Raw genomic sequence first — 23313 nt, forward strand, 5'->3', positions numbered from 1 at the left:
ATGATATGTTTTAAGTATTTTTAAAGAGAATCTGAAGCAAGTTAATAAAAACAAAAATGTGCACAAACATGAAGACACTGGTTGATGAGGGAAAATCCTAGAGATGTTAAATGTCTCAGAAAAGACTTAATGAAAAAGGAGTCCACAAGCATTTAAAAATATAAACTAGGCAAAGAAATGAAGAAGTGTTTGAAGAAATAAACCCAAAGAAATAAAATTAAGAAAAACATATAAAACATAACATGAAGAAATAAAAATAACAGTGAGTTGAATACCAAGAATTAAATTTCCAAGGAAAGTGAGTTGCTATCATGTTCACTGCCCACATATGTTAAATTGACTATGATCCAGTAAAGCTTTGTCCAATAGCAATGAAGTAATCGTCACTCCATAAGCAGAGCCCTCGAGTAGGACTGAGGTGAAAGGGCAACGGTATATCCTATGCCTCTAGGAATCAAGTTCTGCTGACTTCTGATCTAGGTAGGTGTGATTAGATTTTAATACAGGCAACTCCCTAAGCCAAGAAACTAATAAACGAGACTGTTAATAGATACTAATACTAAAACCCCAGTTATACCAGGAGACAACTATTGAACTCCAAATAAATATTTATTCATAAAGTAAAACACAATTTTCCTCTAGAAATTGTACCTCATTCTCATCCAAAACTTGTTTCGTCTTATTAGCCTTGCCAACTGCAGCAGTCAAAACTAGAAGTAAAATTCCATCCTGGCCTCTCTCTTCCAAAATCAGTGTGGGATAGGGGAATAAAACACTAGAGTTACTTAGTGTAGGAACATCTAGGTACCAGTCATGATCCCATTGTTTATAAGATTTTTGGCCTTGGGTAAGTCACTTATCTTGAGCTCCTTTGCCTCGTTCATCAAATGGGGATGCTATTGACTAATATCTGCCCTCCCTAAATCATGTATTGCCGTGATGATCAAATGAAATGATGGGTGTAAAAGGAACTACAACTGGAAGAGTCAAGAAGGGCTGCCCGGAGACATGTGAGGTGACTCTGAAAGAACAGACAGGAGGGACTTCCCTGGTGGCGCAGTGGTTAAGAATCCACCTGCCAGTGCAGGGGACACGGGTTCGAGCCCTGGTTGGGGAAGATCCCACATGCCGCAGAGCAACTAAGCCCATGAGCCACAACTACTGAGCCTGAGCTCTAGAGCCTGTGAGCCACAGCTACTGAACCCGCATGCCACAACTACTGAACCCACGCACCTAGAGCCCGCACTCTGCAACAAGAGAAGCCACCGCAGTGAGAAGCCCGCGCACCGCAACGAAGAGTAGCCCCCGCTCGCCGCAACTAGAGAAAGCCCGCGTGCAGCAAGGAAGACCCAAAGCAGCCAATAAATAAATAAACAAATAAATAAATTTATTAAAAAAAAAAAAAAAGAACAGACAGGAGAGATGTGGTACGAGGTCATTTCAGGGAGAGGAAACATGGATGCAAGAGAGACAGTCTGGTTTCCAGAGAACAATGGGTGGTAACCAGTATGTCTACAAGGCCCAAGGTGTTAGGGAAGATGGGCCTGAAGAAGGGCTGGATCAAGAAGGACTCTGCATCCAGGTTAAAGAACTCACATTGTAACCCGGGATAAGCTGTGCTAAAGTTTGACCTCTAATCGTTTCCCTCTCTCAGAGAACCAGCAAGGACAGGAGCCCCCTCAGCACACATGGTCGCATGTTTTTTCACCACAGAGTAAGTTTAACATGGACACAGACTGGAGAAAGGATCAGCTGGGCGCTGCTTATTTCAGAGAACTTTCGCTACCGAATCAAAAATGTTCCGTTGCTCACAGACTTCACACCCCTGAAGCCATAGAAACCGCTTTATCATATGAAAACTTCAGTCACTTAGGCAATCAGATAATCCTAAATCCTGCAATGATCAACGGTCCAAAACCACAGAAAAGGCTTCAGTTCTCTTTCCCAAGACCCTATTAATTCAATCTTCAGGTTTAAAGATCTTCGAAAATCACAGAACAATGATGGCTTTTGAATTAATGACACCTCCTCCCAAATTAAAAGTGCTTCTGCGAAACAACTTCCACATAGCAGACACTGAGCTGGAGATTTTCACATATAATGTCCCTTTTAATTCTCCTGAAGACACGGTTTCTTCTTTAAATTTAATATCCTAAAAATCAATGATATTCCAAGAATCTCACAATATCTTTTGAGATAATTAGCATAGCCCAGAGGGTTTTCCCCCCCAAAATGGGAGTCATTAGTTTAGAGGCAGAGAGGCCTCTCAGTGGCTCCAGCATTATCTACCTTGCTACCCCTCATCTTTGAACTCCTGTTTTGAAATGTTCTCAAGTCTTCATTCACGGTGATATTACTGTTTTCTTTCCTTCTTTTCACTAAACTCTAAAAGAAATGGCTAGTCAGTCCACTCAATATATAAACGCATCTCTCTCTTTTTTTAATTGTGTAAGTAGCCAATAGCAAAACACATCCTCCCACAGAGTTCTGAGCTGCACTTCTTTTCACAAAACTCTGGCACCCAATAATGCCAGAGGGAAATAAATAATCCACAAATATCACTGAAATAGATCAGGGCGGACAGATGACTCAACCATAACCATAACTCTTAGGTGCAAGCTGAGAGTAATAAATGACTTTTCTTTCACCTTCTCTTGTCACCAACTTGGTAATGTGACAAAATTCTCTCTAAAAATGTATAGACTTAAGCTTTTGTCTCTTCCACAATATTATAAGTACATTTTCCCTCCCTCAGACATCTCCAGGTAAGGAGGTATAAAATACCAAATAAAAGGTGACATTAAAATTATTAGCCAAGTTTTCAGAAGTCAGATAAACTAAACAAGAAGTTTCCAAAACTGCTGACTGCTGACCCTGAAAATATTTCAGTAAAAGTAGCTTCTGGGAACAGTATGGTTTATAGTTTCACACTTATTGACTCTTCATAGCTTGAAATATGTCTAGAGGTTTTTATTCGTGTCAAATTCTCTCCATGAAGCTTTGATTACTTTCAGAACTACCTTCTCTTGAACATACCTCACTTCTACAAGCAGGTCTTTGGCCTAACTTTTTGTGTTTGTTGTAGTCAAAGTTAGTTTAGGAACAAGGAATAAACATAGTTCAAGCTAGTTCAAATAAAGAGGGCCTCGCAGGGCATGGAGCCATCAAAAGTCAAAGCAAATACTATCTCAGCCTCTTGGTCTATTTCTTTATCTAAATCTCTCTCCCCACCAATCTCCACACTCCCCCACCCCACTCTGGCTTCCATCTGTTTCTCTGTAACTGCCGTAGTACCTGGGCTGCAGACAGAATATATTATTCATAGTTTCTCTAACTGCCCCCAACTTTAGCTTGTAGGTGGTTTTGCCTTTAAAGGCACAGACCTTGACCCCAACATTACACGACCTCAAGATTCAGCACCTACCACAAACTGAGTCTTTTGATTCAAGTTGTTTTTTTTTTTATAGCTCTGCTCCCCACAGAATTTTCCTCTGGTATAATCACTTTATGTTTTTTTTTAATTTTACTTACTTATTTTTTTTGGCTGTGTTGGGTCTTCATTGCTGCACGCAGGCTTTCTCTAGTTGCGGTGAGCAGGGGCTACTCTTCATTGCGGTGCAAGGACTTCTCAATGCGGTTGCTTCTCTTGTTGCGGAGCATGGGCTCTAGGCACGTGGGCTTCAGTAATTGCAGCAAGCGGGCTCAGTAGTTGCAACACGCAGGTCCTAGAGTGCAGGTTCAGTAGTTGTGGTGCACAGGCTTAGTTGCTCCGCGGCTCATGGGATCTTCCCGGACCCCAGGGATCGAACCCGTGTCCCCTGCATCCGCAGGCGGATTCTTAACCACTGCACCATGAGTGAAGTCCTGATTCAAGTTTTTGAGAGGAAGAATCTTTGGCGAACTTGCCAGACAATGGATTAAGTCCACTGGGACAGGTGGCCACCACAATCCAAACAGCTTAGCCAGGGGACAAGGTCACATGGGCACTTAGGCACATCCTTGCAGCAGGGCTATGTGTCAATAGGATGTAGTTGCAGAGACAATAATATGGCAGGGCAGCCCCCCAGTGTTGTTTCAGAAGTATAATTAGATTCACTCGGAAAGCTGATGATTCATGTAATTCCTCCATTATAGCCCCAAAATGGCAGGAGCTGGATGGAAACAAGTGTCTTGGTAGCACTGGGCACATTAAGCCCAGCATTTCCACCTCTGACATGCTCTTGGTCTCAACAGAGAAATAAAAACCCCCAAGTTAGTAAATATTTTCAGACACAAAGTACCTCTCTGCTTACTCTAATTATGACATTGGATTTAGATGAAGTTTCTCCTGAAAAGCAAAGCAGTTTTGAGAAATACTGCTGAAGTATTTCAGACCATTATCTTGTCACTGGACTTCTTTCTTTTTCTTTAAAAAAAAAAACACAGTACTCACCTAGTGCTTACCTGAACTACTTAAATTACCTGAGCTTCTTAAAAACATTTAACTTTAACATTAAATAAAATTAATCAAATCCAGTAATATGTTAGGTGTAGGCTTTTGCTTTTGCTGCAAGCATGGCTGACCCCTCCCAGGCTCTTGACATACACCTGCCAGACTAGTAGGCCCAAACTGAGCAAAAAGCCTGGAACAAAGGTGGCAAGCAGCCTCTACCTGTCCTGGGACCCTCGCATCCTCCACTAGTCTCCCTGCTCCTCCCCTGTCTGGGGAGCTCCCCCCGCTTTCTGAAGCCCAGCCTGAACTACAGGCTGCAGACTGTGTAGCCCAGCTGGAGTCCATTCCCTTTTGTTCAGGCCGCCTCACCTGCATCCGCAGTGCCTGGGTCTCCCGGCCCACCTTCCTGAGCAACGCTGCTGCCCGAGGCTCCCGGTTTCCGTGAATTCCAAGGCCTGTCCACCGCGCACACCTCCTCACTCAGTTCTCACACCCACTTTCTGTATCGCGTCTCACACCCACCACCGGGTGATTCTGGTGACTCCAGATTCCCTTTCCCACCCAGGTTTGTGATGCTCTTACCCCCATCCCTGTCCAAATGCCCTGTGCCTCCACATCCATGGCAACTTCTCCTCACACTAGATTCCCAGTTCTGGCCCCTCCTGCCTTTTCAGTTATGGGACTAAGTGATGTTATCGAGTTAATATATCAGAGAAATTAGTTCCTTTGCCTAAAATGCGAAGTCAAAGGGCTCATTGAACGTACTACATGTGACAGCACATTTAGCAGACTGGCCAAAGCATGCACACCTGGACAAGGAAAACTGAACTCATGAAGAGACAGCTGTGGAACATTTCTGTCTGCTTCTAAGAAGATGCCAACGTGACCCGTGCTTCCTCTACAAATTCCACAGGCTGCTGATAGAAATGATAACACAGTTCACCGAATAAAAAGACCAGAAGACTGAAAAGCAGAGATAAAGGATGATTTGCTTTTTCAGATTCAGATTTTAAACTGTATAAGCAATTACATTTAAAAATTGAATGTCTGAAAAAATATTAAAGTATGTATTTAAAACTTAGATCCCTGTGATTTATTTTATAACTGGTAATTTGTACCTCTTAATCTGCTTCACCTACTTCACCCTTCCCCCACCATTTTTCCCTTTGGCAACTACTAGTTTGGGAATACAGTCAATATTTTGTGATAACCTCATATGGTGTGTAATCTATAAAAATATCAAATCACTATGTTGTACACCTGAAACTAATATAATACTGTAAGTCAACTATACTTCAATAAAAATAAATTATAAAATTAAAGTTAAAATAATTACCTATACCTAGAGTAGAATGCACTCTAATGTTTAATTAAACATTAATTTAAGTATTTGAACACTTTATTTAAAAAAATAAAATAAAACTTAGTCCATCAAGTAAACTCACTTGGTAAAACTGAGTATGTTCTTTGATGATAATAATGCTCACATCATAGAGAAGAAAAAAAATTGTTATGAATTGTAACTTGAATCTTGGACTTGGCAAAGGAGAACTTCAGTTAATTGCCTGAGAGAGAAAAAACTTTGGAATATTAAGTCTTACTGGGATCCCTCCCATTTCCTGTATCCCATTTTTAAAGCCCTCCATGGGATAATCCAGAAAAGATTTCACATCTTTTGGAAAGTACTATTCTCACTTCATTATATAGTGAAATTTTTAATATCCTTTCTAGCCTTAAGTCTTATTTAAATGAGAATAAAGTAATAACATTGGATAAGGGAACGACAGAATGTAGGTTAAGATAAAGAATATTAATAGCCCACACATTTTATATACCTCTGCTTCAGGTATATAAACAAATTTGAGGAATGAGAACATTTTTCGACAACCATTAAAACTGAAAAAATCTCTTTGTCAAACAAAGAGAATTCTTGAGAGACTAACTGTATTAGTCTACTAGGACTGCCATAACGAAGTACCACATACTGGGTGGCTTAAACAACAGAAATTTATTTCCTTACAGTCCAGAGGCTAGAAGTCCAAGTTCAAGGTCTGGTTTCTTCTAAGGCCTCTCTCCTTGGCTTACAGATGGCCACCTTCTTGCTATGTCTTCACATGGCCTTTCCTCTGTGTGCACACATCCCCCGTGTCTATGTGTCCAAATTTCCTCTTCTTATAAAGACATCAGACATGTTGGATTAGGGCCCACCCCAATGGCCTCCTTTTAAATTAATCACCTCTTTGAAAGTCTTACCTCCAAATAGTCACATTCAGACTTCAACACATGCATTTTGGAGGGACACATTGCAGCCCATAATCCTTGACAAAATATGGTTTTTAAAGTAAGAATTAATAACTATTAACCAAGCTGAGTTTTTTAAATACAAGGGAAACGGTACTCCAGTAGCTTCAACAGTATTACCCTGCTGGATCCTCAAAACAAACATGAGCGATCCACATCGAGCCCCCTGAGGTCACAGAGTAAATTCGAAGTGTTGACTTTGCTGGTGTGGCTATCAGAAAATACCCTAATTCACAGTGCCTTATTGAGCTCTCTACATTTCCAAAATGGATGCTGGGGGTGAAATCTTTTGTCATACATGCATTCTGATTTTTAATTTAGAATAAAGATTAGAGTAATGGGTACAGATTCTGATCATAAATTCTTTTTAAACAACTTTACACCAGGTCCTTACAGATTTTAAAGCTAATGTAACATAATCTAAAAGAAATGAAACAGGGTATTAAAACTTCTTGCATTATTCAACAGCAAAAATGTACCATCAAAAAAAGAAAAAGCCTTAATTAAAAAAACAAATGGGATAAAATACTATCGATAATGCAGACAAAAAGTAACAAAAGTATACAAATAATTTATTATAAGTCAGAATTAGTAATGATCACATATAGAAGAGGGTAAGAAATGTTACGTTTATGAGCAAGAATTAAAATAATATATAAATTATAGATAGCAAAATAAAGTCCTAAACATATGGAGAGAGACATAGATTCACAAATAAATTTAAAATGTTTTGCGCTCTGGAACAAAAAATTAAAATTACTCTAAAATATTGAAAGGACATGCCAACAGGGATTTTAAATCACAATTAATGAATATGTGAAACAGACCAAATAAACTGAAAAATAATGTGAATATGACTAATAGAAGTAAATAAAAGAGATTTTCTTTTCTCTCTAAAATGAGTTCTTATAGATATTTTGTGAAAAAAAATAAAACAAGTAAAGGAAAAAATAGCATTAAAGATAGTGTCAACTGAGCTATGTATTTCTTGCAATTCACTGGAAAACAAAGGATAATGACATCCTTAAATGCATAGTTAAACTATGCTTTTAAATCACTGGAAAAAAATCTATTATAATCAGAACAACACATGCACAAAAATCTAACATTTAGATTCTTTCAAAGAATATCATAAAATAAATTCTTTTAAAAAGTTTAAAAAATTTAACTCATAAGTACATAGATTGTTTCAATGTTTGACTTTTTTGTTTCTCTGCTAACAAAAGACAGCAACCAAAATTAGGAAGTATTTTCCAAAATAAAGAACAAAAAGAAATGAGAATGGCATTCGTATATTTGGCAATTCAATATTCATCCAATACTTATGATCTGGCAGGCTTTGTGCTAGGCAGATACAATAATAATTGAAGTAACAAGTTTTTACTGACTCTTTACTATGTGTTAGGCACCTGTGCTAAACACTTTTTATTTATTACCCATTAAATCTTCACCCAAAAAGCCTATGAGGTCAGTACCATACCTAAAGGCAAGAACAGATGAATGTCAGAGCTACACTAGGACCTGAGACATCTGACTCCAGGCATGAACTCTTCAGTGTCACTGCCAAGGTGCAGAAGACCCAGGACCAGCTCCTAGAGGGGTCATAAACGAGTGCTTAACCTGCTAGAAATGTTAATGATAAAGTCAAGGCTATAGTGACCATGAAGAAAACTCCTTGTCCTTAATTTATTCATTCAACAAATACTTATTGAATGGCTGTTCTGGACATCAAGGGCCCAGCAGTTAACAAAACAAAGTCCCTTTCCTCATGTAATGTGCATTCACCTGAAGAAATACGCAATAAAAAAGTGCACAATTTCAGTTAGTGATAAGTATAAAGAAGAAATGCACAGCATTTCAGGGAAGGCCTCTTTGAGGAGATGGCATTTGGACAGAGACCTGAATCTCACTGACGTGAGGACACCAGCCTTGCAAAGATCCAGGGAGAGCATTCCAGGCAGAGCGAAAAGCAGATGTAAAATCCCTAAGTCTAGAATAAGCTTGGCGTATTCCAGGTCCCAGGAAGAGGGAGAGAGTGAACATCAGATACAAGGGCAGAGAACTAGTAGGGACCAGATGACAAAAGACCTTCAAGGACAAGGTTAAGAAGAATTTAAAAAATCTTTTTATTTGGAAATAATTTCAACCTTACAAAAAGTTTAAAGAATAATAGTACAAAGAAGATTCAAATGTCTTTTATCCAGATTTGTGTATTGTTAATGTTTTACCCCATTTGCTTTATCTCTTGTGGTGTGTGTGCCTGCGTGTGTGTGTGTGTACAATTTTTTAGAACCCTTTGAGAGTAAGTTGCATGCATCTTGGTCCTTTGCCCCTAAACACTTCAATGTGTATTTCCTAAGAATGAGAATATTCTCTTAAATAATCACTATATAGTAATCAACCTCAGTAAATTTAACATTAATACAACACTTCTGTCTAAGCACCATGATCCAATTTTATCAGTTGATCTAATAACAATGTCCTTTACAGCCTTTTTCCCCTCCAGTACAGACTCTTGTCTAGAATCAGGTATTTCATTAGTTTTCACATCCCAAGTAAAACATTACTTATTATGGGTTGGTCTAATGGTTCCTTGGCAAGTAGGTTCAGGTAATGGATCCAAGCCAGAACACTACCTGAGTGATGTGTTCTTCCCAGGTTAGCACATCTGGAGGCACTCAACGTCCATCTGCCCCTCACTGGTAAAGTTAATTTTGATCACCCAGTCAAGGTGTATCTATTTCTCCACCGTAGTTACAATTTTTTCCTTACAATCAATAAATCACAGAGACCATGTAACTATCCTGCCCTTCATCAAAATTTCCCTCTAAACTTAGCAACCATTAATGAGTCTTAACTGAACCAGTCTGTACCATGATGGTTGCAAAATGGTGATTTTGTTGTTTCTTGGGGGTTTTTTAAATTTATTTATTTTTGGCTGCATTGGGTCTTCGTTGCTGTGCGCGGGCTTTCTCTAGTTGCGGCGAGAGGGGGCTACTCTTCGTTGCAGTGCGCGGGCTTCTCACTGCGGTGGCTTCTCTTGTGGCAGAGCACGGGCTCTAGGCGCACGGGCTTCAGTAGTTGTGGCTCGCGGGCTCGAGAGGACAGGCTCAGTAGTTGTGGTGCATGAGTTTAGTTGCTCTGCGGCATGGGGGATCTTCCTGGACCAGGGCTCAAACCCATGTCCCCTGCATTGGCAGGAGGATTCTTAATGACTGTGCCACCAGGGAAGACCCAAAATGGTGATTTTGAACTGCAGGATTCCTTGCACATTTACCGGTTAGTCCTTAGTATTCTATTGTAAGTAAGAGCCCTCCCCCTCCCCATTTATACATGTATTTATTTACTTATCATCAGTATGGATTCATGGATTTCTATTTTTCCAATCGTATATAAGTCATTAATGTTTTTAACAATTTCAGTGCTCAAATTTTCCCCTTCTTCCCTTCAAACTGGTTCATATGTTCTCGTGATATGATCTCATTATTTCTTGGAGCACTCCTTTATACTTTCTAGCATAATGCCGTTCAATAGGATTTTCTGCAATGATGGGGATTTTCCATATCTATGCCTACACTGCCTCAGCCCTGGAATTAGCAACTTCTCCAAGGAGCCCTGGTTCCTTTCAAAAGGGAATGATATTAGAGACCAAGATCTGATATACATACATAGATATTATACACACACATGTACATACATAAACTTGTGCACATATACATAGTATACACCAATAAATAAATATTTTAGAGTCATGGATTCACACCAATACCTACAATTCTAATCCATCTGCATGAACATCTTCCTTGCCTTCCGCCATATTCTTTTTCTATGTCTCTTCTTCTATTGGGAACCCTGCCTCCCCAAAATATCAACTCATTTCTTCATTGCCCAAACCTATACACTTCAAAAGCACTTTCAGAATTGCTTCACCCATAACAACATACAAATCAAACCTACTGGGGGACCTTCAAGATGCCGGAGGAGTAAGACGTGGAGATCACCTTCCTCCCCACAAATACATCAAAAATACATCTACATGCGGAACAACTCCTACAGAACACCTACTGAACGCTGGCAGAAGACCTCAGACTTCCCAAAAGGCAAGAAACTCCACACACACCTGGATAGAGCAAAAGAAAAAAGAAAAAACAGAGACAAAAGAATAGGGATGAGACCTGCACCTCAGGGAGGGAGGTGTGAAGGAGGAAAAGTTTCCACACACTAGGAAGCCCCTTCACTGGTGGAGACGGGGAGTGGGTGGGGAGGAAGCTTCGGAGCCAGGAGGAGAGCGCAGCAACAGGGGTGCAGAGGCCAAGTGGAGAGATTCCTGCACAGAGGATCGGGACCGACCAGCACTCACCAGCCTGAGAGGCTTGTCTGCTCACCTGCTGGGGCGGGCGGGGGCTGGGAGCTGAGGCTCGGGCTTCGGAGGTCAGATCCCAGGGAGAGGACTGGGGTTGGCTGCGTGAACATAGTCTGAAAGGGGCTAGTGTGCCACAGCTAGCCAGGAGGGAGTCCAGGAAAAAGTCTGGATTTGCCTAAGACGCAAGAGACCATTGTTTCGGGGTATGCGAGGAGAGGGGATTCAGAGCACTGCCTAAATGAGCTCCAGAGACGGGCGGGAGCCGCGGCTATCAGCACGGACTCCAGAGACGGGCATGAGATGCTAAGGCTGCTGCTGCAGCCACCAAGAAGCCTGTGTGCAAGCACAGGTCACTATCCACACCTCCCCTCCCAGGAGCCTGTGCAGCCCGCCACTGCCAGGGTCCCGTGATCCACGGACAACTTCCCCGGGAGAACACACAGCACGCCTCAGGCTAGTGCAATGTCACGCTGGCCTCTGCCACTGAAGGCACACCCCGCGTTCCGCACCCCTCCCTCCCCCCGGCCTGAGTGAGCCAGAGCCCCCTAATCAGCTGCTACTTTAACCCCGTCCTGTCTGGGTGGGAACAGACGCCCTCAGGTGACCTACACACAGAGGCAGAGCCAGATCCAAAGCTGAACCCCAGGAGCTGTGTGAACAAAGAAGAGAAAGGGAAATTTCTCCCAGCAGCCTCAGGTGCAGAGGATTAAATGTCCACAATCAACTTGATGTACCCTGCATCTGTGGAATACCTGAATAGACAACGAATCATCCCAAAATTGAGGCAGTGGACTTTGTGAGCAACTGTAGACTTCGGGTTTGCTTTCTGCATCTAATTCATTTCTGCTTTTATATTTATCTTAGTTTAGTATTTAGAGCTTATTATCACTGGTAGATTTGTTTATTGATTTGGTTGCTCTCTTCATTTTTACATATATATATATATATTTTTTTCCTTTTTCTCTTTTGTGAGTGTGTATGTGGGTGCTTCCTTCTGTGATTCTGTCTGTATAGATTTGCTTTTACCATTTCTCCTAGGGTTCTGTCTGTCCGTTTTGGGGGTTTTTTTTAGTATAGTTTTTAGCACTTGTTATCATTGGTGGATTGGTTTATTGGTTTGGTTGCTTGACCTTTATTTCTTTTTCTTTTACTTTTTTATTTTTTTAATTATTTCCTCTAAGATCAGGAACAAGACAAGGTTTTCCACTCTCACCACTATTATTCAACATAGTTTTGGAAGTTTTAGCCACAGCAATTAGAGAAGAAAAAGGAATAAAAGGAATCCAAACCGGAAAAGAAGAAGTAAAGCTGTCACTGTTTGCAGATGACATGATACTATACATAGAGAATCCTAAAGATGCTACCAGAAAACTACTAGAGCTAATCAATGAATTTGGTAAAGTAGCAGGATACAAAATTAATGCACAGAAATCTCTTGCATTCCTATACACTAATGATGAAAAATCTGAAAGAGAAATTAAGGAAACAATCCCATTTACCATTGCAACAAAAGAATAAAATATCTAGGAATAAACGTACCTAAGGAGACAAAATACCTGTATGCAGAAAACTATAAGACACTGATGAAAGAAATTAAAGATGATACAAACAGATGGAGAGATATACCATGTTTTTGGATTGGAAGAATCAACATTGTGAAAATGACTATACTACCCAAAGTAATCTACAGATTTAGTGCAATCACTATCAAACTATCAATGGCATTTTTCACAGAATTAGAACAAAAAATTTCACAATTTGTATGGAAACACAAAAGACCCCAAATAGCCAAAGCAATCTTGAGAAAGAAAAACGGAGCTGGAGGAATCAGGCTCCCTGACTTCAGACTATACTACAAAGCTACAGTAATCAAGACAGTATGGTACTGCCAAAAAACAGAAATATAGGTCAATGGAACAGGATAGAAAGCCCAGAGATAAATGCACGCACATATGGTCACCTTATTTTTGATAAAGAAGGGAAGAATATACAATGGAGAAAAGACAGCCTCTTCAATAAGTGGTGCTGGGAAAACTGGACAGCTACATGTAAAAGAATGAAATTAGAACACTCCCTGACACCATACACAAAAATAAACTCAAAATGGATTAAAGACCGAAGTGTAAGGCCAGACACTATCAAACTCTTAGAGGAAAACATAGGCAGAACACTCCATGACATAAATCACAGCTAGATCCTTTTTGACCCATCTCCTAGAGAAATGGAAATAAAAACAAAAATAAACAAATGGGACCTAATGAAACTTAAAAGCTTTTGCACAGCAAAGGAAACCATAAACAAGACGAGAAGACAACCGTCAGAATGGGAGAAAATATTGGCAAATGAAGCAACTGACAATGGATTAATGTCCAAAATATACAAGCAGCTCATGCAGCTCAATACCAAAGAAACAAACAACCCAATCCAAAAATGGGCAGACAACCTAAATAGATATTTCTCCAAAGAAGATATACAGATTGCCAACAAACACATGAAAGGATGCTCAACATCACTAATCATTAGAGAAATGCAAATCAAAACTACAATGAGGTATCACCTCACACCAGTCAGAATGGCCATCATCAAAAAATCTACAAACAATAAATGCTGGAGAGGGTGTGGAGAAAAGAGAACCCTCTTGCACTGTTGGTGGGAATATAAATTGATACAGCCACTATGGAGAACAGTATGGAGGTTCCTTAAAATAGTAAAAATAGAACTACCATATGACCCAGCAATCCCACTACTGGGCATATACTCTGAGAAAACCATAATTCAAAAAGAGTCATGTAACACAATGTTCATTGCAGCTCTATTTACAATAGCCAGGACACGGAAGCAATCTAAGTGTCCATCGACAGATGAATGGATAAAGAAGATGTGGCACATATATGCAATGGAATATTACTCAGCCATAAAAAGAAATGAAATTGAGTTATTTGTAGTGAGGTGGATGGACCTAGAGTCTGTCATACAGAGTGAAGTAAGTCAGAAAGAGAAAAACGAATACCGTATGCTAACACATATATATGGAATCTAAAAAAAAAACATGTTTCTGAAAAACCTAGGGGCAGGACAGGAATAAAGATGCAGACGTAGAGAATGGACCTGAGGACACAGGAAGGGGGAAGGGTAAACTGGGACGAAGTGAGAGAGTGGCATGGACACATATACACTACCAAATGTAAAATACATAGGTAGTGGGAAGCAACCACATAGCACAGGGAGATCAGCTCAGTGCTTTGTGACCACCTAGAGGGGTGGGATAGGGAAGATGGGAGGGAGATGCAAGAGGGAGGAGATATGGGATATATGTGTATGTATAGCTGATTCACTTTGTTATAAAGCAGAAACTAACACACCATTGTGAAGCAATTATACTGCAATAAAGATGTTTAAAAAAAAATGAACATATAGGAAAAAAGTTTTTTAAGAAAGAAAAAAACTCCAGGGAACAGAGCAAGTAGCCAAGAAATCTTCAAAATATAATAATTAATTCTTCTCAGTAGACAAGAGAAGATATTGCATATTAAATATAAATAGGAGGCTGATAAAACAAAGCACCATCAGAGAACAAAAAAGAAATCTTGGAAATTAAGAATACAATAGCAGAAATGAAGAATTCAAGAGAAGCGATGGAAAAATAAAGTTGAGAAAGTCTCCTAGAGAATAAAACAAGAAAATAAGAAATAAAAAAATAAGAAAATCAGTGGATCATTAAGGCGGTGGGGGGGTGGGTGGGTAGGGGGGCGGCTAGCATCTAAATAAAAGTCATTCCAGAGAGAACAGAATAAATATTCTGTGTTCTATAGCTTTGGTGTATTTTTATAAAATGTCTCATTTTTTTAGAGCAAAGAGAGAAGACATTTAAAATTCATAACCCTTTAGATTTGTCTGTTGAGAAGACACTTCCAGACAAACCAGAAAGGATCATTCATATTCTACCTGCAGTTCCTTCCAACACACATTTAGGCTCATTATTCAAAACAGGAAAGGAGTACCAAGTTAGTTTTCTCTTTTCCAAGCTATGCAAAACAGTTTCAATAATCTAATACAATTCATATATACATTCCTTACTGTTTTTATCAAAGGATTTCATCCAAGTTTGTCACCCTACCTCCAGCTGTGCCTGAGCATCACTAGAATTCAGTCTCTCCAAACAATTCTCCAGTCCTCTGGCAGGTGTGGAAAGGGCTTCATCTGACTTCAGGGAGTGGGACAGGAGTCCAGGGTCCTAGCTGTCTCTTTTAGACACTTCCAACCAATCAAGATCCTCTCCTCACCACAGAGGAAGTATCTGGTGCCTGCCTTCCACCCCTGCTCCTTTCCCATGTGCCTCTTATTGGAAGTAGACATTAGACACATCACACATTTGTGTACAAACCACAAATTCCTATGACCAATTAATTTCCAAAAGGGTTTCCCCCCATATTTCTACACACAGATGCAAAAGGGCTATATTTACCGACAGACACTTATAAAAGACTAACTTTTTGTACAAAGGGGAAAGGCGCTTGTTTTGTCTCTTACAGACACACAGAGATGTGACAGCCTCAGTTTTACAGCTTTAGCCAACATCAAGAGCAAATATAGATCCATGAAACTCCATTATTCTATTGATATTTTACCTTTGAAATTGTCACAGACCTTTAGATACTTCCACACACTTTTCAAAGACTCTCCCAAACTAACCTTAGCTTTCGGTCTCTCAACTGGAAGACAGCAGGCCACCCAGGTCCTCCAGGCTTTCATCCTACACACAGCTTCTGGCAGCCAGACCAGATCGTTTGGAATGCAGAGCTCTGTTTAAAAACAAAACAAAAAACAAAAAAAAAAACAGCCTTTTAATCATTTAGTCAATTTTCACCCAGCATTCATGATTTATAGGAACAGATTCTTTTAGTTTCTAATTTTAAAATGAGAAAGACGTTTTAACCAGAGCAGGTCAGTGGCCATCAGACTTTGGCACATGAGCTCCGAAATGGAGCACACTTGCCACTCTCTCATTAAACTTGAGGGTCAGTAATAACAGCATCAGAACATGAAAGTCACAGAGACACAAAAGATATTAAAGTTACACTGATTGTGTCATTCCTTGATCCAGGGGCTATTTCTTCATTATCTTGCATGCTTTCAAGGTGAATACACATTTTTTTTCTCTTGAGACCAAGACAAATAGCAAAGATGATTTTATCAGTAGTCAGAAAGGCAAATATTCAACAGCACAGGAAATACCTTGTTAACCCCACAGTTGAGATAGACTATTGGTCTGACTAAATCAAGTCTAGTGACCCTGTGAGAAAGAGGTGGGTGCCCCAAATGCCAGGAAATAAGAGAATACTCAATAAAAACAAACAGACAAGACGGTCATATGTAAGGAGTCATCTAGATTGCTGTTATCTCCTACCCAAAGAGAAGAGATGCCCTGTCTTTGATAGTAAACTTAAAAAACAAAGATTAAAAATATATTCCAGTGTTTCTTCCAAGAATGAAGGCAATAGAAGAGTTGCCTTAAAAACAAAACTAGATTAAATCTATAATCAGAGGAAGTGAAGGTAAAATATTTATTGCCAGATAGTAAGATTCACCTAGAGAGCTGAAAAGTGCAAATCTGTGTTCTTGGGGCCCAAGAGATGCACATCTCAGACAACACAGTGTCATTGACTCCCATAGTTGAATAAAGTTGGGTGATTTTATTGGGACCTGTAACTCTCCCATAGATCCATGGAAGATCTATATGGTAACTGTGCAAGAAAGACTCAGAAACAAAAGGTCAGCATTAAAAAAGTAATTTTATTTGAAATTTTACATGTTATATTTCAGAAGAACTGGGCTCTCAATAATGGATATAGCAAATATTTACGGAAAAATCCTCAAGGTTTCATTTGTCTGTTTAAAATTCTCAATGGTGGAAAATAACGGTTACGCCACACAATTGTTGTATCTGCCAGGATCTTACTTCCCTGTCAATATAGCATTTAGTTAGGAAGGGATCAACTTACAGGAAAGGGGCTCAAGGCTTCTATCTTGCAGACTACAGGAAACATGGTGTTTGTGGTCGTGTGTGTGTGTGTGTGTGTGTGTGTGTGTGTGGTACGCGCACACATGCACTTTATGTTTGAGTGGGTTTCCATGTGCTTAGATAAAATGGCAACAGGGTAAGGTACCTGTTTTGTTGCCTCACACTTCTATGACCTAGTTGTACTTCCTGTTTAAAGTACATCACATGTAAAGCCTCACATCATAGCTAATACTTTACAGAGGTTTATTTGAAAGCCAAGTATGTATTAAGAACTATCCTAGGTATTGGAAATACAGTCGTTAAGACGATTTAAAAAGCCCCCCCCCTTATCTTTGAAAATTGAGACTATGCTTTACTCATTCTAACATCCCTCAGAGCACCTCACTTAGTACTTCACGTATACATAATATAAGCCAAAGAAATTATTGTTAAATTGAATTGAGTTTTTATTAGAAGTTGACTTCTAAATGAAGTTGTATTGTAACAATGCTATTGTAAATGGGTATCTGGGTCCAATTATTGTTTCAATCAAATGTGAATTGATTAAAACATTATTTTTCACAAACACACAATACACCAGCACTGAGACTAATGTTGGTTAGAAGGAATCAGCCAAATTGTTGGTTAGATACTAAAACATTAATACCTAGTGATAGCTGTTTTAATCTTAAGCTCAACTATTTCCGAGTCATTACAATTAAAAATCCTCTTTTATTTATACATAGATACTTGAATTCTTCCTTTTAAATTAAAGATAAATTGTTGAAGGCCTCCCATATCGTGTGAGTCAGTAAGACTTTTTTTTTCATCCAAAGCCGGTTCACAGAGTACACAGGTTTTTGTTCCTCAGTCATTAATATTGACAGATCCCTTCCCAAGTCAGTAAAAATTTGCCAAGCTGTGGGCAATTCCAAGGCAGAGCCTCGCTCTTCAAAATGTTCAGTAGAACACCTGACATAGGGTAAAATCTCACCCAGTGATTGTTAGATTGGACCACATTTATTGCTTTTGACTATGAACCCTGTCATCACACAACACTGCAACTGATTTCCTTTAAGATTTTTTTTCTCTAGAATCTAACTTCATTCTGTCTAACTTTTAAGATGATTTGGGAACTCAAAAATATAGCATATTTTACGTTACCCACATAGACTAAAAATTAAACATTTTCTTCAGCGTAGGAAAAATTCTTGAACACTTATGACTTTTAAAAGTAAGTCAAGGACTTCCCTGGTGTTGCAATGGTTAAGAATCTGCCTGCCAGTGCAGGGGACATGGGTTCGAGCCCTGGTCCGGGAAGATCCCACATGCCGCGGAGCAGCTAAGCCCATGAGCCACAACTACTGAGCCTGCGCTCTAGAGCATGCGAGCCACAACTACTGAGCCCACACACCCAGAGGCCATGCTCCGCAACAAGAGAAGCCACCGCAATGAGAAGCTCGCGCACCACAACGAAGAGTAGCCCCCACTCGCCGCAATTAGAGAAAGCCCACGCGCAGCAACGAAAACCCAACACAGCGAAAAATAAATATTTAAAAAATAACTATAAAAGTAAGTCAAAAATAGTTTTAGTTTTGTGATTTTGGTCTCCTAGATTATATTAGGTGCCTCAGGTTTTTTCTTTTTCTTTTTAATTGAGGGACAAACTCAGAATCTTTATAATGATTCCTTTGTTCTGTTTTATATTGCAAGCAACAAAACATCATTTTTGTTCCTCCTAGACAAAAAACCATACTTCAGGCAGGAAAAAGCACCTCCTGCCTAAAAATGTCTTGCACCAGCACTTCCTTGTAAAGGAGGGTCACACTAAACATAGATAGTGGGATAAATGTCCATGTGTTCGGATGTGCAAAAAGCAATATTTCTATATACTTCTGTAGTAACATAATTTCCTTCAAGCCCCCCCCCAATTCCATCTGATGAGAGAGAATACAATCTTAGTCAACTCTGCTGAAGTTAGACGTTTCCGTTAAAATTCAATAAAATTTAGTTAGAAAGTCAATATAGGACTTTTCTATCACCATTTTTCTCCCCCATTTAGTATCTTCTAAGTTCCTGGGGCAGCGATGACCTAGTGTCATGGCATGAGGATGAGGCATTTGTCCATCCTGGACTCTGTGTCCAGGCTCGATCCTCTGTACATGCTGAATTCACTGTCCTGGGAACAGGAACCACAGTTCAGGCAGGATTATCAGTGCCGGCTGGATTCACTTTCCATACCAGTTCCCTGTGGCCCTTAGGTATGGTCATTTCTTCTCTACACTGGCATCTACAAAAGCATCCATACTCTCAGGAAGACTCCAGCTACATCTTCCACTTAATTTCCATCAAAAGCATCATTTGTCACAACTCTAGACCACTCTGGGTTGGCCAGCTCTCTTTCTCAGTCTGGAGTGGCAGGAACCCTGATGGAGTGGTCTTGGGCGCCCTCCGTTCCTCATTCTGAGACTGTATCTGCTATTCACATTGATTGTCTCTACTCACTGCCCCTACAACAGGGTAGGGACGGGAGTTCCAGTGCAGTGCTTTCCAGATAAGAAGACAAACCTCTCTTCTGCTCTCAGATTCCCACACCTATGGATGGTTGTATTGCTAATCTGAGAGGGGAGGGGCAAGAAACAAGGCCGCTTTTCAGAAACCTTCAATAGCCTCTATTATTTTTCTTACATTTCCAACAATTTTTGCCTTCTCCCTACCTTTCAGAGTATTTATATAGTCTGAGAGAGAGAGAGAATACTTATTGTTTATGACAAATAAATTGATGACCTGAGATCTCTGCTTTTGAAATCAAAATTCAAGCTCTTAAACCTCAAAATTATTCTGTCTTGGTCTTCAAAAGAACTTTTAAAAAACCCCACTAATCTAATTTTTTTCTCCTTCTGTTCCTCCATAGTATCAACCTACCCTGCGGACAGCAATCCTAGAATGTTCCAGCTACCTAGGCTGTGGGGAAGTTGAGATGTGTGCATATTTCAGGGTCTGGGCTATAAAAAGAAGCAAAATTAGTTTTTTCAAATACAGGATATTTAATACTGGCAATTAATTTGAAAGGTGTCGGAAAGCTAGTAGAATAAAAATTGGACTTTGAGATAACCTTAGGAGACAGCCACCACCCCTAGGGCTTGGAGAACACAAAGGAAAAGATGGATGTTACCAGATCCTAGGACCTCAGATGAAGTGCTGCCATGGGGTTGGAGTTATGACAGTGAAGGGGTGATCTCAGCTGGTGCACAGACCTCTGGGCAGCGGTGGGCCCACATGGTTGGTACTCGGACCCCTGAGGGGACACTGCAGTCTGGTGCTTGGACTCCTGAGAAGGTACTGCAATGGCTGGCCCTTAAACCTCTGAGAAAGGCACTGCTCATCTGATCTTGGATTCCTGAGTGGGTTCCTTGAATGACTGGTGCTCAGATCTCTGAGAGGGCAGTGTCCATCTAATCCTTTTAGGACTTTTCAGGGGCTATGCGTGCTTCCCAGTGGCACTCAAAGCTCTGAACTGAGGCCTCTTGAGGGCCATTTTCCCAGTACTCAGAAGAGGTACTGCACAGCTGGTGCTTAGACTTCTGAGGAGGAGGCCTTGCAGCTGCTGTTTGGCAAACCAAAAAATGCAGGAGCTGGAAGTGTCTGCTACTCCTGTATCTCCTTCTGCTGAAAGGATGCTTACAGGACCTGGGAACAGGATGAGTGTCCCTTCTCTCTTTCTCCTGCTTTCCAGTCTCCTGCTAGTTCCTCCCTTTGGATTGCAAAGGTATCTTGAAAATGTAGTTTGCAGACTCTTAGCCTGACACCATAGAGCCAAGTATACAAGGGTGGGCATGAGTTAAGAAACAATAGGTTGGTAGCTAGTACAATACAAAAAAAAAAATGTGTCCATGGAGGGAAGGATAATGAGGGTACTTCAAAGTGTTGTGAAGGAGATACTTTTCAAGCAAACGGTGGTACTGCAAAAGTACCTGGACCAGGCATGAGTTTCCCCATCTGCTTTCTATCAAACAAGTTTATAATTCATTTTTTTTAACATCTTTATTGGAGTATAATTGCTTTACAATGGTGTGTTAGTTTCTGCTGTATAACAAAGTGAATCAGCCATACATATACATATATCCCCATATCTCCTCCCTCTTGCATCTCCCTCCCACCCTCCCTATCCCACCTCTCTAGGTGGTCACAAAGCACCGAGTTGATCTCCCTGTGCTATGCAGCTTCTTCCCACTAGCTATCTATTTTACATTTGGTAGTGTATGTATGTCCATGCCACTCTCTCACTTCGTCCCAGCTTACCCTTCCCCCTCCCCATGTCCTCAAGTCCATTCTCATTTTTATTTTTTATTAACAAAAGGTTAGAATTTACTGTCTCATGAGATTAGAGAACTAAAACTTGGCTATGCAACACTAAGAAGGCACCCTAATGAAATGAGACTTTTAGGACAGGTATTGATACATTTTGCTAGAGAAACAAGGGAAGAAAAATCTTAGCCTCTGCCCACTTGAGCAAAGCCTGCAGTGGAAAACCTCAGGAGTTTGGATCTGTATCATCTGCACCAGCACTCAGCACAATCAGAAGAGATAGGGTGGGGTCAAGTTCACCATCAGTTCAACTTGTATCTTATGGTTCCCTGGCCCTGACCAATCCAATACAGACTCTTCACTTCTGATCACAGACTTTGAGTTTGTCTGTGGCTCTTCTCAAGTCCCTGCCCTAGCTCCATCTCCCAATTTGGGCTTTCATTGTCCCTCCTTTGGTCTTCGTGATAGTTAATTTTATGTGTCAACTCTGCTAGGCTATGGTGCCCAGTTGTTTTGTCAAATACTAATCTAGATATTGCTGTGAAAATGTTTTACCTATTTTTTATTGAAGTATGATTAACAATAATTAATATAAGTATATTATATTAGGTTCAGGTATACAACATAGTAATTCACTATTTATACACATTTATAAGGTGATCACCAAAGTAAGTCTAGTTACCATCTGTCACCATTTAAAGTTATTACAATACCATTGACTCTATTTCCTATTCTGTATATCACATCCCCATGACATTTATAACTAGAAGTTTGTACCTCTTAATTCCCTTCACCTATTTCACTCACCCCCACCCCCCCAGCCTCATCTTCTCTGGCAACCACTAGTTTCTTCTCTGGATCTATGAATCTGTTTCTGTTTTTATTTTGGAAGGTTGTGTTTTCATTTTTTTTTTTTTTTAAACATCTTTATTGAAGTATAATTGCTTTACAATGGTGTGCTAGCTTCTGCTTTACAACAAAGTGAATCAGTTACACATATACATATGTTGCCATATCTCTTCCCTCTTGCATCTCCCTCCCTCCCACCCTCCCTATCCCACCCCTCTAGGTGGCCACAAAGCACCGAGCTGATCTCCCTGTGCTATGCGGCTGCTTCCCACTAGTTATCTATTTTACATTTGGTAGTGTATATATGTCCATGACACTCTCTCACCCTGTCACATCTCACCCCTCCCCCTCCCCATATCCTCAAGTCCATTCTCTAGTAGGTCTGTGTCTTTATTCCCATCTTGCCACTAGGTTCTTCATGACCTCTTTTTTTTTTTTTTTTTTTTTTTCCCTTAGATTCCATATATATGTGTTAGCATACTGTATTTGTTTTTCTCTTTCTGACTTACTTCACTCTGTATGACAGACTCTAACTCCATCCACCTCATTACAAACACCTCCATTTCATTTCTTTTTATGGCTGAGTAATATTCCATTGTATATATGTGCCACATCTTCTTTATCCATTCATCCGATGATGGACACCTAGGTTGCTTCCATGTCCTGGCTATTGTAAACAGAGCTGCAATGAATATTTTGGTACATGACTCTTTCTGAATTATGGTTTTCTCAGGGTATATGCCCAGTAGTGGGATTGCTGGGTCATATGGTAGTTCTATTTTTAGTTTTTTAAGGAACCTCCATACTGTTCTCCATAGTGGCTGTATCAATTTACATTCCCACCAACAGTGCAAGAGTGTTCCCTTTTCTCCACACCCTCTCCAGCATTTATTGTTTCTAGATTTTTTGATGATGGCCATTCTGACCGGTGTGAGATGATACCTCATTGTAGTTTTGATTTGCATTTCTCTAATGATTAATGATGTTGAGCATTCTTTCATGTGTCTGTTGGCAATCTGTATCTCTTCTTTGGAGAAATGTCTATTTAGGTCTTCTGCC

This window comes from Eubalaena glacialis, chromosome 12 (genome assembly GCF_028564815.1).
Source record: "Eubalaena glacialis isolate mEubGla1 chromosome 12, mEubGla1.1.hap2.+ XY, whole genome shotgun sequence".
In the NCBI taxonomy this organism is placed as follows: domain Eukaryota; kingdom Metazoa; phylum Chordata; class Mammalia; order Artiodactyla; family Balaenidae; genus Eubalaena; species Eubalaena glacialis.